Source organism: Aquila chrysaetos, chromosome 5 (genome assembly GCF_900496995.4).
Source record: "Aquila chrysaetos chrysaetos chromosome 5, bAquChr1.4, whole genome shotgun sequence".
Taxonomy (NCBI): domain Eukaryota; kingdom Metazoa; phylum Chordata; class Aves; order Accipitriformes; family Accipitridae; genus Aquila; species Aquila chrysaetos.
The window spans coordinates 38190720-38206960 of record NC_044008.1 but is presented as its reverse complement, the minus strand read 5'-3'; the positions used below and the strand labels follow the sequence as shown (position 1 = coordinate 38206960).

Sequence of the window (16241 nt, the reverse complement as noted above, 5' to 3'; positions counted from 1 at the left end):
ATGTCTTGGAAAGGGAAAGAAGAGGGTAAGCATATATAACTTCCCCAGGCACTTTTCCACCTCCAGTGGTTTTTATTTCTGGGCCTTCCCAAGTCAGTTTGGGTTTCTGGGAGTTCAGGAACATTCAGCGCAGCCTCTTCATGAGCATGTCCAGTTCCTCTCTGAACTCACCCAAACTTTTTGTAGCCACAATAGCCCTTGGCTAGTTCAACAAGTCTACTATTTGCTGCCTGAAAAACAACATCCTCCTGCTTCTTCTGAACTACCTCCTGTTACCTCCACCTGATCCTCCCCAAATCTCAGGGCAGAAGTGGACTGTCCTCCCACAACCACCACTGATGATTTTGTTTACCTCACCTAAACCACTGCTGAGCTTTTAATGTTAGCTAGATATAAATAACCACTTCTTGTCAGAAGGGAAAGAGTAAGAGACTAACTTTGATAGCATAGACTAAATAAGCAGCATTATGTGCCAACTAGCTGTGAATAAATAGGCAGTATTATTTGCCAATTATCAGTAGATACTAAAACCTACGTTTAGTGGACAGCAGAGCAGCAGTGAAGCAGAAAGGACACAAACTACACATTAAGGCTGTCTGCCCTCAAAACAAGGGAAGTAGCAGTGTCAAATGGGGAAAAGTAATACCTTGTTGGTAGATTTTGCTGTCTTTTCACCAAAAGCAAATACATTCAACACCTGGAAAAGAGCTGGACAGAAAGCTAAATGCCTTAATAACTGCACTTGAAGCAAAGCTCCTGCCTGGACTCAGTAATTTGCAAATTACTCCCTGAATACACCCCAAAGCTGACATCTACATTCATTCTGCTCAACTGGAGAAAAAGACAGTCAGCTTTTATCCTGACACTGTACTTGGGCACTGCTTAGAACAGTATTTATCATCTGACACCTAGGTTAAAAAAACCCAAAACGCTGCTGCTTGCAAAAACCAGTTGACATCTCTCTCTCTCAGTTCCCTTAACTCACGAGTAACCCATACATTTCAAATGTAGCAAGAGAATGCTGCAAGCAGGTCTAGATCTCAGTTTTGCCTTTACAAAAGGAAAACAGCAAACAAAATTTTTTGAGTTATCTAGCAGCATGCCTAACCTGCAATCTCGGCGTGTGTGAAGGTTCGATATTCCCAGCAAGCCGCTGAAACCCACACGTACTTCTAATGCATAACAGGAAGCCTACATTTTGTTAACAGCAAAATATTGAAGACTTCAAAACTGATGCCAATGATCTTTGTGATGAAAGGGAACAGAATGGTGCCTCAAATAAGACAAGGAGACTACAAAATTTAGAGAAAACATGCGGGCAAGTTCAGATAGAGTCTATTTGCAACATGTGAATATCATGAAATTAAATTCTTGAAATCTTTTGACTCATCTGGAACAGAGTCCTACTTACTCTAAATTACATTTCATTATATAAAGTTTTCAGTGCTTATACTTGAGATATTCCCAACATGGACCTCAACTACACATTTCCAGCAGCAAACAATCATTCAATATTATGTGGTTCAATGACATCTCAGCCTGAGTGCACAGAGATGTTATGGCCCCACCAAGGATGCTCACAAATATAACTATATTTTATCCTTTTGATGCTAGCCTCCACTCCTGAAACCCTGACCTATTTGATATAGCCTCCAAAGCTTGAAACTCAAATTGGGAAAGCCCACCCAAGGAGTATTTCATTTTTCACTTCCAGATGATTTAACCTTTCCCACCCCCTGCCAACAGCTGCAGATACTGTGCAAGGAACAGTAGCCTGGAAGAAAGACAGCACGTGGCTCTGGGAAAAACAAGCACACATCTTAACATGAAACATCTGCTTTTTACTCTTTTTTACTGCAGAGAAAGAGAGCTTCCCTTTTGGCTTCCCCTGAAACGAGAGCAGAGGGTACCAACAAAACAGTGCCGAGTAACAGTCTGGGTGCCATGAGTTCAGAGGAGGACTGAAACAGAGCATCCACCTTGATTAAACATTGAGTTATGATAAATATTTAAAAGTGGGATTTTGAACCCTCACTATCTTACCAAAAGAGGCTTTAAGGAACACTCTGATCACAATCTGTCTTAAGTGCCTCTACACAGCACATGTTCACCTTACATCTTCCTCCGAAACACACAATACCTGGATCACACGCTGCGTATTACTGTCATCACAGTGCACTTTGCTCATATTTTGGATTTTTTTTATTCTTCTTTTCCAAGGATCCTTTTATGGGTTACATGAGTCACACAGTTGATATTCTTCTAGTGTCTGCACAAGCAACGTTTCCCCTCCCAGTTCCTCTGGGACAAGAGGTAAACCTCTCTTAAGTCAAGTCTAAAAGAAGTCATCCCAAATGGCATTTCCCCTCTTAGACATGGTCAAGTTCACAATCCCAGGTGTCAATCCCAACCTGGATCACCATGCAATAATACTTTAAAAAAAAAAATCCCATCTAGTCCAAGGAGTTTTCTTGCAAGACCCCTTTGATTCACATCTGAATATGAATTTCTTCAGTTCATATGCTTTTGAAGAAAAGGGTAACCAAGGCCTGTTAGAGCACTCACCTCTCCCAGCCCTTGCAAAGATGATTTGCTTGACATTCCCCCACTTACTATGTTGGTTTACTAAATCATTAACAGACTCTTAATTTAATGTTCTTTAGAATAGCCTGCTCAGCTGATACTCCTCCTCAAGCCTAAGCACAAGCCAGTAACCCAAATGCAGATTTTTGAGGTCCTTTTTCCCTACCTGACAGATTCAGAAAGCTTGCCACGTACTCAGGTGATACCACTGGCCCTCTAAAGAGAGGAAGGTGACACTTCCCCAGAAAAGCCCACTAGTCTCCATTCATCAAGGCCTCTGCTACTCCTCAAGACTTTGCAGACTTCAGCTTCTTTGCAGCTTCTGGTTATCCCTCCTGGTTCTCCCCTTCCATGTGTGAACCCCATTTAGGGGAGACCAACAATCCACACATGCCCCAAAAGTTGGGAAGATGTTTGCAGTCTAAAACTTGCGCCAGGATGAAACAGTATCTTTGAAGGAAAGCCCAAGCGTGTTCTCCATAAGGTGGAGCAACCAAGGAGCTGCAGCAACCTCCGCAGGACTTCCTGCCTGTTTCTCCCCTGCCTGTGCTTATCAGACCCATTTGTGAACAAGTCTACCTCATTAGAGCAACAGGAGAAAACCAACCCAACAATACCTGGAGAGCTTTGTGCCAGGTTAGAGAGTTAGGGCAGTTCAGGAACAGGTTTGACGAGCACCAGCAGCAGTATATGGGAAAGGCAGGACCAAAACCTCCCCTTTTGGGCATAGCAGTTACCACCACAGCCTTACAAGCTTTTAACACTCCACAACAGGACGTTTCAATACCAGGCGAGGTATCAAAACACCAAGTTTCATGTCTAGGTGCAAAACTACAGAAACAGCTCCTCAATGTGCTAAAAAGACTACCCATTTAATAGTCCGATTTCTCATGAAAACTAGATATTTAGCAGGCATGGATCAGCAAGCTAAGAAACTAAAAAAAAAAAAAAAAAAAAAAAAAAAAAAAAATCAATCCACAGTTGGTCAGCCATGACATGAACACAAGCAAAACAGTATAGGGGAAGCGTTGCAATCATTGCTATATATACTTCACATAATTAGTACGACACAGAGGAGGACATTAATATGTGCATGCTTCACTTGTTGTTGTCCCTGCCCTGTTCTGGGCTATCAGCCGATCACCGCCTGCAAGGAACACCCAGCTGCCTGCTGGTCATGATCCCACACTAGAAAAGCTGAAGAGAAGCATTATGATCACCTCCTCCCACTTTCTGCACAAAAAGGTGGAATTTCAAGAATTTTCCCCTTTTAAAGAGACCAGGAACTTCATGTTCAATTACTTTCTTCATCCCTTATTTCTAATTTTTTATTTGCCTGGTTTCAGTTTCTGCCTATCTCACCTTGAAATGCTTTTACACGTAAGCTGCAGCATGTTGTACGGCAAATCTCCTTTGAATATGTACAGCATGGGACACCTGTAGGTATGTACAGTATGCTGAGAAACAGCTTGAGATTTTCCCTCCTGTAAGTATCTGTAAGCAATCTTCCAGAGCTCTTCAGAAATATTGCCTCCCTACGCTGCCCCAATACTCTGGAAAAGCAGAGGGTTCATAAAGTTGGAATAATTGAAACGAGAAGTGTTCTCCTGCTGCTCTGTCCACAGCGATAGCAGATGCTACAGGGAGCAGTAAGCTTCTCTAGTCTGCTCCAGCATCTGCAACCACTGGATTACAGATGGTAGTATGGACACAACTGCCCAGTCCTATACCATCATTCATTTTATGGACCTGCTGACCCTGGGTTTGTTTAACCACTTTTTGAATGCATCTAAACCAGCAGCTTCCACAAACTCCTAGGACAACAAGATCCAGAAGTTTGTCGCCCACTTTTTAAAGAAATCCTTCCAATCCTAAGAGTCTCAGACATTTTAGACTCCCCAAGACAGGCAGCTGCTTCCTTTGCCTTCAATTCAACTGCCGTTCTCTGTATGTTTTCCAACTCTGCTGAAGATGCGATGACCAAAAACGCACAATGCAACAGATGTAGTCACACACTCACCTACTGAAATTCACTCAGCATATTACTCAACAACCCTAGTCCTTAATCAGATTAATATTTCAGCCCTCCAAAAAAATAAAACAATGCGTACTACCTGTAGCAAGCAAGAGACCAGCATGCCAACAATAACCAAGTCAATGCCAGGGAGATAAATCCTGACAGTCCCAAGCCATGCCCATGCCAAACAATAAGGGTTTTGCCCACTCACCTGCAGAAGAGTTTCTTTCACAAGCCAAAAAAACCACACCACTCACTGCACTCCTAAACATAAGCAAGCACAGCAGACACTTGAAAATCCTGTTCAACTTCCCAGCAACAACTTTTCCCATTCAGCTGGCAGTGTGCTACCAGCTTCAGAGAAGTTTGGTGTTTTTCAAGGATGGCAGAAGAGCTCCAGAAGCCTGATTACACATTGAAGGCATCTTCATTACGCTCGTAGGATGAATTATGTATTTAATTAGAAGCAGCCTTAACGAAAAGCTGCAAAAGTTGAACACGGAGGAGGCAAACCCACGCAATAAAGCAGATGCCAGAACCGTCCACCTCTGCGCACCGTCTCACAGACACTAAAAACTTCTCCCAGAAGCTGGAGTAAAGCGCTATTTTGCACAGATAAACTTAATGTTACCTCAAAGGCAAACATTACCATTCACAGAGCTAGGAAATTGCATCTGTATGAAGCCACTTTGATTCAGCTTCCGCTTTCAATCCCTAATCTTCAGCATAGCTGTCAATTAGAAAATGTTCATTACCAAGTAATCTGCTCTATGCACCAAGTCGCATCTGTCTTCTTTGAAGGCTTAATACCCACCGGTGAGGATCACTTTGTACCAGTAGATCACTTGTAGACCTTTTGAACCGCATTCAAATACAGAGTTAATCACCGCCAACAGTGGCACTGGAAGTGTCAGCCGATGATCCAACACAAAAAGCTTTTCAGCGTCACCAATCCTCAAAGCTCCATCCACCACAGAAAAGCAGCCGTTACATTTTGATATAGATACAAGTAGAAAAAGTCCTTGTAACACAAGGTCATACCAAGCTTGCTAGAAGACTAAATTTAGCCACCTGTGCCTCAGGCAAGTCTGTTAGTTATGGGGAGCTCAGAGACTGGTGTTGAGCACTGCTCCAAGGGTAAATCCCTTGGAAGACTTGACTCCATTTAATTGCAAATGATCTCTAAGCTATTAATGGGGAGCCCGATCTCAATTCATCAAAGAGAAGACGTATTTGAATACCGTACAAAACTAGTATCAGGACACTGCAATACTGTTTTAAGGCTGGTTTGCTTGAGTGGTGTAAACTATTACTACGTTCAACATCAGAGTCGGTAAGAGAGGCGCTCAAGAAGTTTAACAGATGGGGTTTCAGCACAAATGTATTTTAGAACACCTCCTTAGCAAGCATATTTCCTACTCTAACATGCCTCACGCTACAGTTATAACACGCTACAGAAGAGCGGATCAACGAGAACACAGGGATTATTCCAAGCTTTTGTAAATGTTAGCAGAGTGACTGAACAGTTTGTGAAGACAAGCCCCAGTTTACCAAAAGGTGTCACAGTGAACAGCTTTATCAAACATTTAATAATTTTCCAAGCCAAAAAGACAGTGATGACTCAGAGTCTTCAGCTGTGTTGGGTCTTAGGATCAGTATCAGCCACGAGCCCACAGAAGGACCACAGCACTCAACTGAGGTTTGACGTCCAGGATTGCTGCAAGCATTCAACAGAAACTACCCATAAAAAAAGTTAAAGAATTTGGTTTCAAGACACCACTGGGGAGTATCTATACTATCTGCCTCAGTCCTGCAGGCCTTCAGAGACCCTAAAGAACCTATTTTGGTGCAAGAAACTGAATCGCACAAACAAAACCAGGATTACTAAGATGACTGTGCCAAGTCCAAATGAGCACAAGGTTTCTTGCACTAGATGTTGAGTATATATGGTCCAACTAGACACCTGTAAGTCACACTCCATCCCCTCAAGTCTCTGCAAACAGATGGTAACACAGAAGGCTGCCTCAACACCCCATGGTCCCCCTGCACATAGCTGCTCTTACATCCGAACCTGTCCCTGCAGCATCTCCAGCCAGGAGGATGCCGAGACCCTCAAGTCCCCCAGCCTACATGCTGCAAGCCAAAACCCTGAGCTATCGCCACCGCAGCCAGCAAGTCACACCCAAACCCCTGTCTTCGATCACGTTGTCTCCTTAATGTCGAAGCACTCAGTTTTCTGTGGGGACCAGAAAGAACAGAACAAGTGGTTCCAAAACACCATGCTCCCAATCGTAGATCTTGACAAGTGAAGGCACTCTGCCATGCACAACTACCACCAACGTTTACGAATGATAAAAACCACTGATTACCAACGCTATATCCAGTAAATCTAGACAAAAACGAAGGACTGTGTGTTGGTTTGGAGCCTAATACCAGTTTTGGATCTTAACCACTGAATAACAAGTTTCAGCAGAGATATTCTTCCCACAGAAGCAGAGCACAGCCTAACTATGATTTACCATCACTGGTGTTGCATCTATCACCAGTAAAACTGAACCCTTAGCGCTGCCAACACTGCACAGAGCTTTTTCAGAATTAGAAACCTGTCAAAACCTTTCCAAACAGAGGACAGCTGGGAGGCAATATCAGATGCCAAAGTGGCTGCAGGCCTGATCTCAGTTGCAGGATGATCATTCAGAGAACCCAAGGGCCTCCAAACCATCTAACCTGGCACTGATGCTAAGCCAGCTGAGGTAGTCTGTGGCTAGCAAAATGGGACTGCAACCACGGAGCAAGCATTTTTCAGGATGGGGAAGAACCTCACTACCTGGTGGATGCACACATAGCACGTATTTTGGAAACGCGTATTTCCATCTAAGAAGTTACTTAAAGCATGTGTTGCCTCAATCTCTCCCTCCCAGTGCAAACCAGAGCGTTGTTACCTGCTACTGTAGCCCTGCCAAAAAGCGACAGCAAGAATGAGTCTTAATGAGCCTCCTAAAGGTGAGACCTTTGAAGTCTAACCTGGACTTGAAAAGAGACAACTACAAAGTATGTGGTCTCTGCTTCATTAAAATAAGATGTTACAGGTTCTTAAGTTTCATTTGTTCATTGAAACTTGTTCTTTTAAGATCTAGGAAATAAAAACAAGCTGTAGAAACTAGCCTTGCATTTTACAAAGGAAGACAGTTACAAGGTACCTAAGGACAGCCGGACTAGCCAAAATGGGGTTGCTACAGGACTTAGAATTAAGCAGCTTGTACCAAACTTGAGAATAGTTGAATTCTTTCATTACACTTGCCAGAACCGGCATTGTCAATGGAATATAAGCTGTATTTTAGAGGACTTCCGCTCATTTGTTTTAATAGACCTAAATAAGCAGAAGTCAGATCTACACAGAATTTTGAGTCACAAGGAATGAGAGCTTGAAGAGCCAGTAAGCCTGAGATGCTTGAAATTGTTACTCTTCAGAAACCCACCTAAAGAATTTCATCCAAGAGTAATAACTCAATTCATACGCCCCTCCTTGCTATGAGGAAGACTAGACAGATGCAGACAGATTTCCTTCAAGTTAGTTCTTCCTGTAGCATGCTTTCCATTAACATGAACGAAGAAAAATGACCGCATCTGAATCTATCCTCTGACTTATAACTCAGAAATGAACGTGCAGCAGCTAGCAAAGGAACGCCAAGTTTGGTTTGTTATTTCTACAAACAAGATGTCACCCTAATTACAGGTGCAACTAAGATAAGTATTTAAGAAAAAACACATCCAGATTTCAACCTCAGAAGCACCCAAGATTTTCTGCTACATTAGATGAGTTAAATTATAAACTGAGCTCCATAGCAAATCACTAAGATGGAAGTGATCATATTTTGCAACATAAAAAAATAGCTTCAAGAAACACATACTTCAGACTGGTTAGCTTCACAGAGTTCAAGCAGGTTTCTCCTACAAGTTAATTAACCTAGCTTCAGCACTGAAGTACAGCAATTCCTTGTGGGTTGGAAAAAAAGGAGTAGCTCTATAGAAAGCAGGTATTCCAGAGTTTTCTTAGCATCATCGCGAACTGCATGAACTCACCAAGCTTTATCAATAGACATTAAAACACATATATAGGTCAGCAACTACTCAGGATATTTAATAAATGACATGGCCTCCTCTAATGTACCATGTGCAATATGGTCAACTCAGAAGACTGGAGAAATGTGACAGCTTCAGAAAAAAAGACGGCAGATTCAAGACTGCAAAGACACCTTCACTTCTTGTCAACAGCCACAATTTTCCCATCCTAGAGGAATGTCATAATATAATCATAAGAAGAGAAAAAAAAAAAGGATAGCAGAGGCAGACAGGAAAAGTTTTCCCATCTCACCACTGAATATCCCCAATTCCTGCATTAAATGCTAGGAGTAGCAAATCCAAGCTATTCAATTGTCTTCCACAAAGCAGAAACTGTCAGGCTAATCTTCAGGGTAGAATTGCTGTCAACTCTTCAGTTATTATCCGGAAGAGATTTGCTCACAGATGAGCAAACCAAAACAGAAGATTCAGACAGGTAAGAGACACCTATCCATTCCAGAAGACGAGCTGCTCTAAATAGATCTTACAGGAAGGAAGAATGCATGAAAAGCCAGGAGAAAATGGTGGTAATCTCACACTGATTGCGTTTCATTGCTGGTTTTGCCAACTTACAGGAATAAGTTATCTTTTAAAAGGTAGGTAGTGTCTGATGAACTGGAAATCAAACATATTTTAGCAGAGAGTTAAAATACCTCTTCCCTCTATAAAAAAAAGAAAGGTCTAGGGGGGATTTAATATGGAATATAGTAATGAAGTAGGCACAACAAGTCTGAGATTTTACCTGTCCGTAGAATCACAGAGTAGTTTGAGTTGGGAGGAACCTTCAAAGATCACCTAGTCCAACCCCCCTGCCGTGGGCAGGGACACCTTCCACTAGACCAGGTTGCTCAACGCCCCATCCAACCTGGCCTTGAAAACTTCCAGGGATGGGGCACCCACAACTTCTCTGGATGACTTGTTCCAGTGTCTCACCACCCTCACCATAAAACATTTTTTCCTTATATCCAATATGAGTCTACCCTCTTTCAGCTTAAAACTGTTGCTCCTTGTCCTGTCACTGCAAGCCCTGGTAAAAAGTCTCTCCCCATCTTTCTTATAAGCCCCTTTCTATGCTGAAAGGCCGCAATACAGGCTCCCCAGAGCCTTCTCTTCTCCAGGCTGAACAACCCAACTCTCTCAGCCCCTCTCCATAGAAGAAGTGCTCCAGCCCTCAGATCACTTTCACAGACCCGCTCCAGGTCCATGTCTTTATTGCACTGGGGACCCCAGAGCTGGATGCAGCGCTCCAAGTGGGGTCTCATAATAGTGGAGTGGAGGGGGAGAATCACCTCGAAGGTGATTTACATCCTGCAGACAGTGCTTTCCACGCTGGCATTTCTGCCACTGTAGACTGAAGCCTTCGGTTGTCTCGGCTCTCTGCAGGTCAAGGTGACCACTGCCATAATTTCATCAAAACCAGGAACTTTGCAGGACTCCAAAGGGTGCATCTTCAGTGACTACTTGTTTGTGCAAGAACGCACTACTAAATAATGTCGGGAAAGAGTCGCTGCCCGTGGTCCACAAGGGTACACCTAGCATATGATGGAGGGAAGTTTCTGGAGGCAAAATTCAGGCTGAGGATAGGAAGGCAATGACCAAGAGTTGTGTGACAGCACCTCAAAGAATTGCTCCCACACTCAGGCTTGGACTCGTTAGAAGTTGAGAAGTTTTTTGGACAACTGGAAGCCTACACAAGAATGAGGACCAAATTAACCAAAACCCGGACACTGGCACTTGCAATCAAGATCGAAGGCTCCTCTGACACTCCAGAAGAAGAACAGAGAAAGCCAGCAGATACAGAGGAGCCTGTATCTGAGGACGATGCAGCTTTTGTGGGAAAGCAGCTGATTCATAAGAACTTCATCTCCTCAAAAAGCCCTAGAGATGGGACAAGAATTAGCCATGTAAAAATCAGAAGCTAGAAAAATCAATACAGTACAAGTAAAATAAGATGGAAAGACAAAACCAAGGCACAAGTATGTTTCTTCACAAATGCTGGAAGCCTAGAAGATGGAAAAACTCAAATGTCTGTTTTTGAAGTGATAATATGGATGTAGTGGGTTCATTCAAAAAACAGTGGAGGGCAGACAAGTCAATGGGACATTCAAAGCACACAAGGACTAAGCAAGCCTTTAGAGAATCTAAGCTTTCTTTAGCATACACCACCATTTGAGCAATCTAAGTTTACTGTGTCAGCAAGAAATACCCTGTAAATCAGAATTCCAAGCTTAAACCAGAAAAATATAGTCTCAGCCACCCAAGCAGCGATAGCAGCTGTCACGCTATCACCAGAGGGTTGTACAAGCAGGAAACACAGCATTAAACAGAGACTTCAAATGCCTCCGTGTAAACTGCACAAGTGTCTGGTCAACATATAACATCAAGACTAAGTTCTTAAATAGCATAAAGCGACTCCTCCCCAGCAGCGGATGAGACAAGCGGCAATTCCTGCCTTCACCTTGAATGGTGGCTGGAGTATTGGTGTAAGCCCCTACCGTGCGATCTGACCATGCCGTAGAAGTAACAGAAGCCAGTCCAGCCAGTACACCAAGGCTAAATGCCCAAGAAGGAAACTAAATAAAAGCTTGTTAAGGTTTTATTTAAAAAAAAAAAAAAAAAAAAAAAGGGGGGGGGGGGGAATCACATGATTCATTACTGGGTTAAATAGTCATTAGATAACGTCTCCCAAAAGTTAAAACTGTGTTTTACCCGCAACATGCTGAGCTTGGCCATCTCCACTCTCCCTGCTTGACCCCAGCAAGGCAAGCCAAGCAAATAAGGCTTCGGGTGGTAAAGGACCACTCAGAAGATAAGGCGACAGCAACAACCTCACTTTACATACAAAGTCACACAGGAGGAGGATGGGGAAGTCCCTCGCATAGCTTTGTGGTTAAAGATGCACGAGGGTACCTGAAAGACACTTGCACCAGCTTTCACAGAACAATTCAGAGGCATCTGAGCAACCACAAACCAGGCAGCCGCGCCAGGCAAATAAGAGTTATCCTAAAGAACGGACTAAATGGACGCAGGGCTAATTATATTTTATAAAATGAAGTCATGTCTCAGGAGTCAGTTGGAGGTTGTTGTCTCCCCCCCCCCCCCCCGCTTTCTTTTGGAGGAGACAGAGCATGTGAACAAGGAAAAGGCAGCTGATGCACTTCATTGAAAAAACCAAGCATGCTACATGACAAGATCCTTCAAAGCTCTTTGGAGAACAAAACTATAGGCTAAAATGAAAAATCCTCCACATGCATAAATAACTGGTTAAAAAAAGATAAGGAAGGGGGAAGAAAGGCATCACTGGTCAGTTTTGAAGTGGAGGGGACTCGCAAAAGGATTCTGCTCTGCTCAACTATACTGAGCTGTGCAAGAGAAGGCAGTACTAAGATGACAACATTTGCTACTCTGAATAATTCAACATGATCAGTAAATAAGAGCAATGACTCTAAGGAATTGCAGTAAAATCTTGTGATATGAGTGGGTGATACAATTCAAAGCACAGCACATCAGGAACAACCACCCTAACTTCAGCTTAAAAAAATATGACAGACTGAACTCAAGCCAACACTGGGGAACAGGACACCAGGGCTACAGCAGAGTATTCCACAAAAACCATAGCTCCGTGATTTTTTGATCACTAACAAACAAGCAGAACGCCTGTAATTACAGAGACAATAACACAGAACAAAATACAAATCCACAGCATACGGCATTTTCTAGAGGCACCCGCACCATAAATATCACCTACCGATCTGATCGGCACCTCTGCCAACCTCCCCCATTCGCTTGTGCCGCCCCTCCTGCCATCCTTATTTCAAGGAGGCTGGAGCAGAGCTGGCAATGACATGAAGAGCAAGGAAAAGAGACATAGAAAGGAAAGTCTAAACAGATGAGGACAATTCAGCCCAGCCAAGAGACCACCAGGAATGGAAAAAGTAGTTTCCTAAAATTGTGAATGTCACGGAGAAAGTGAAACAGTAATTTGTTCTGAATTTGTTTCTTGCTAGTTTTTTTGGACACCCCCAGTTCTTCTTTTCTGACTCTTCCTCGTGTGTAGACCATGTAACAAGCAGCCTACACACTTAAGTGTCCAGCTTTGTGACTCTCTGTGCAAGGCATTGAATATCACGGTGGTTCAAAGTGAGAGGACAAATCCATGGAAGAGAAGTGTGAAGGTTGCTTAATTCAAACACCTGGCTCAGGGAGGTCATAAACTGCTGGAGAGAGAAAAATAAAGCAGTATTTCCCCAGATTAGATCTGCTCTATTTGTGTACTCCCCTCCCCAGGCACCTGCTACTTGTTACTAGTGAGCAGGATACTGGGCCAGATGGATTCCTGGTCTCATCTGGTAGCACTTTTAAAAGGCATTATACAGGATTTCATCTGTTAACCTGAAAGTACACAGCAGCTGATTGCTTCAGAAGAGCTGGAAATTAGTTTAAAGACCACATAAAGGGGGCAATCTCAGCACAAGGCAATTGTGGACTAGGTTGCACTTATGACCTCACCTACCTCACAACTCCCCTCGCAATGGAGCTCCGTGAACCTGCCTGCCTGATCGATCCCACCAGAATATTTTTCCATCAGCAAATTTGGCATAGAAAGTCAAATTTTGTTGATACAGAGAACTGGAACATTATAAAAACTCCTACAGAAGAGTAAGATAGATGGACTGGAATGAGGCAAGGTCATACGCTTCAGACTTTGCAAGAAATGGTACTATGAACTGGAAAGCCCTCTAATTCAAGCAAAAAAAAGAGACACACACAAGGTATTAGCTTGTCACTGTGACCTGTGAGCCCCCAAACCAATTCAGACATGAAGGATACTGGCACAAAGAAATTACCTGCGACATCGCACAGCATCTCAGAGAGACCTCCCCTGCCATTCTGTGCCCTGCTCCAGTCAGGGGTGTTCAGGGATTAGCTTTCAGCAAACATATGCACAGAAGAGATCGACAGAGAACCTGGAAAAGAGCAACTGCAAGGTTGGCATGCGTGGTTTGAAAATAAGAAGCCAAGAGTTGAGTGCTTTCTGAAAGTGCTGAAGGAGAGAAGAGCTGTTTTTATAAGAGGCAACACTGGCACAAGCACAGATAGGTACATACCAGTCACAAATAAATTTATTGTGAAAATCTGGTGTAAGTTTCCAGCCATTGCAGCCAGAAGATAACAGAAGAATCTTCCATATGAAAAACACAGCAAGAAGCCCAAATTGGCCTAAACCAGCAAGGGCTTTAGGCCAGCAGTTGACAATACACTACTATAGACTTGCACCGTAAAGCAGAGCGCTGCACCTCGTCTTCCTTGCAGCCCAACAGCTCTTAAAAAAAATAAAAAAGGCACCAGCTGGACACTTTGCTGAGTCCAGAAAAAGCAATTTCAGGGCAGGCAATGTTTGAAGAAACACCTGTATCTAAACAAAGTTTAGGTACTTATGCAAGGTATAAAGCCCTGATTTTATCAAGGGGATAGTCTAAAATTTCACTGGAGTCAGCAACATTTTTGCCAAAAGGTTGCAGTATCAGCTGTACCAGGGTACCACTACACTGGCAAGCAGGCACTTCAGTATGGAGAACAGAGATTTGCCTGGCCATTTCTCACCATGATCCTCCACACTTTTTAAGTCCTTTTTTTTTTTCTTTTTTAAATAACAATTTTTATTTTTTTTCCTAAACACCACATATTTAAATTCCAGATCCTTTCTTATCTGGTCGCACTTGCTGGCAGTCACCTTCCCCGTACAAGAACTCTTGCTGATACTTATCACTGGCAGCACCCCCAGCTCATCCCTGACTCAAAGAGCTCTAGTGTTAGCCAGGCTTCATGTGGAAAAGACCACTCTGCACATCTCTTTATAATAGCAACATAACAAAACCCGAATTCTGCTATCAGTAACGTTTCACCGCACAGGCAACACTTCTAAAACTTCAGCAACTGGCAGGCAGTAAGGAATCCTCCATGGCTTCTGCAGCCTGAAGAAAGCAATCTTCCCAAACTTGTAACTCAAAGGCGCTCTTTGTATTTTTTGGAATGCGTCTGTGGGAAAGCGCTGCTAATATTTGATAAGAGCTTTTCAACGGGAACAAAGCTCACGCTTCTCAGTTCACCCATCATCCTCCCCCAGCAGGCTGACACAGACTGAGTTACCAACGCAGCATTAAACCAGGGATGTAGAGAAGATGGTTTATTTAGGTAAATCACAGCGAGCAGCTGGGGAGCTGAGAGAAGGAAAAGGCAAGTCCTGAAGAACTTGGGGAGTGGCAGCATAAGCTGGTTACACATATGCATTAGGTCACTGATAAAAAAAAAAAAAAAAAAAAAAATCAAGTCTGAGATCACACCCATGACAGTGTGTGACTTCAACCAGGCCACTGTGAGCCCGATAATGAGAAAGGGGGAAGGTGGAAAACCTCACATGAAGTCAGGACACAGGAGGCAGCAGGTATTAACGACCGACCGTGAGCTTGGACTCGGTACATGACGCTTCCTACGAACTGAAAAGTCAAGTCACTGTTGAGAAAGGCCCAAGAGGACGATCGCCAGCTGTGAAACGGATTGGGAAGGGAAGACGACAATCCCACGAGCGATTTGGACAAGACAACGAACCCCAACCCTTAAAGTTTCATGCCGTGCCAAGCAGCACATCTATCTAAGTTTCCCAGATAAAGGGAGGGAACATCAACTTCACACAAAGAAGTTGTAAATACGCTTCCAGTTACGCAGACTGCTTTGTTTCCCTTACACCTGGGACCACGACCAGGTTTATAAGAAGGGCTCCCAAGCCACCCACAGCCAAGTTTTTGGCAGGTGCCCTGCCCCACGCCACCAGCTACGGCCCACGGGAGGAGACCTTTGTCAAGACGGACCCCTTCACGCCCGCCCGCCCCTTTCTGACCGATTAGCGGGTAACGGACAAGGCCCACGCGAGAAAGCCGCCCGTGGGGGGGGGGGGGGGCGGTGCGGGGCCAGCCCACCCCTCCCCGCGCCGGTCCCCCCCCGCCCCGCTCCACCCGCCCTCTCCTGGCGCCTCCCGGAGCTCGGCTCGGCCAACAGCCGGGCCCCCCCCCCCGCTCAGGGGGTCTCTCGGGCCGTTTGAAGGCAGCCCCCGCCGGCCCCTACCCTCCCCCGCCGCCGGGGACGGCCGCTCCGGTGCGGTCCGCTCCGGTCCGTTCCGGCCCCCCGCGGCTCCTCCGCCCGGCCGGAGCCTTTCACGCCGGCCAGAACCGCGGCCGCTCCCCCTCCTCCCGCCGGGAAGGGCTGTAAAAACGGCGAGCCCCGCGGAGCCTCCTCCGTCAACCGCGGGAGGCGCGGCCCCGGGAAGGCGGCCGGGTCGCGGGCGCCGCCGAGCGAAGCGACCGCCCCCGCCGCAGCCCAGGCCCCGCAGGGTCGGCGGCCCCCGCCGACCCTCCCGCGTCCGTACCTGGCTCCGGCGGCGCTCGGCTCCCCCGGGCGGGCGGGCGGGCGGGCGGGAGGGCTGGGCCGGGCCGGGCCCCGCCGCTGCTCTCCCCGCGCCCCG

The 16241-nt window shown here is 45.0% G+C and overlaps 1 protein-coding gene across 4 annotated transcripts in view; it reads right to left on the bottom strand.

Annotated features, from left to right (window-relative positions):
• Positions 1-16223, bottom strand: part of CSNK1G1 (casein kinase 1 gamma 1) — a 110337-nt gene extending 94114 nt beyond the window's left edge. For 2 of the 4 annotated variants that reach the window (XR_003923279.2, XM_030013393.2), the window contains exon 1: positions 16146-16223. The gene's annotated coding sequence lies outside the window, so the exon portion shown is untranslated. Of the gene's footprint in view, positions 1-13569; positions 13589-16145 lie in introns of those variants that run through there. The other 2 variants (XM_030013397.2, XM_030013394.2) reach the window with 2 other exon arrangements.
• Between the last annotated feature and the right edge of the window lie 18 nt (positions 16224-16241).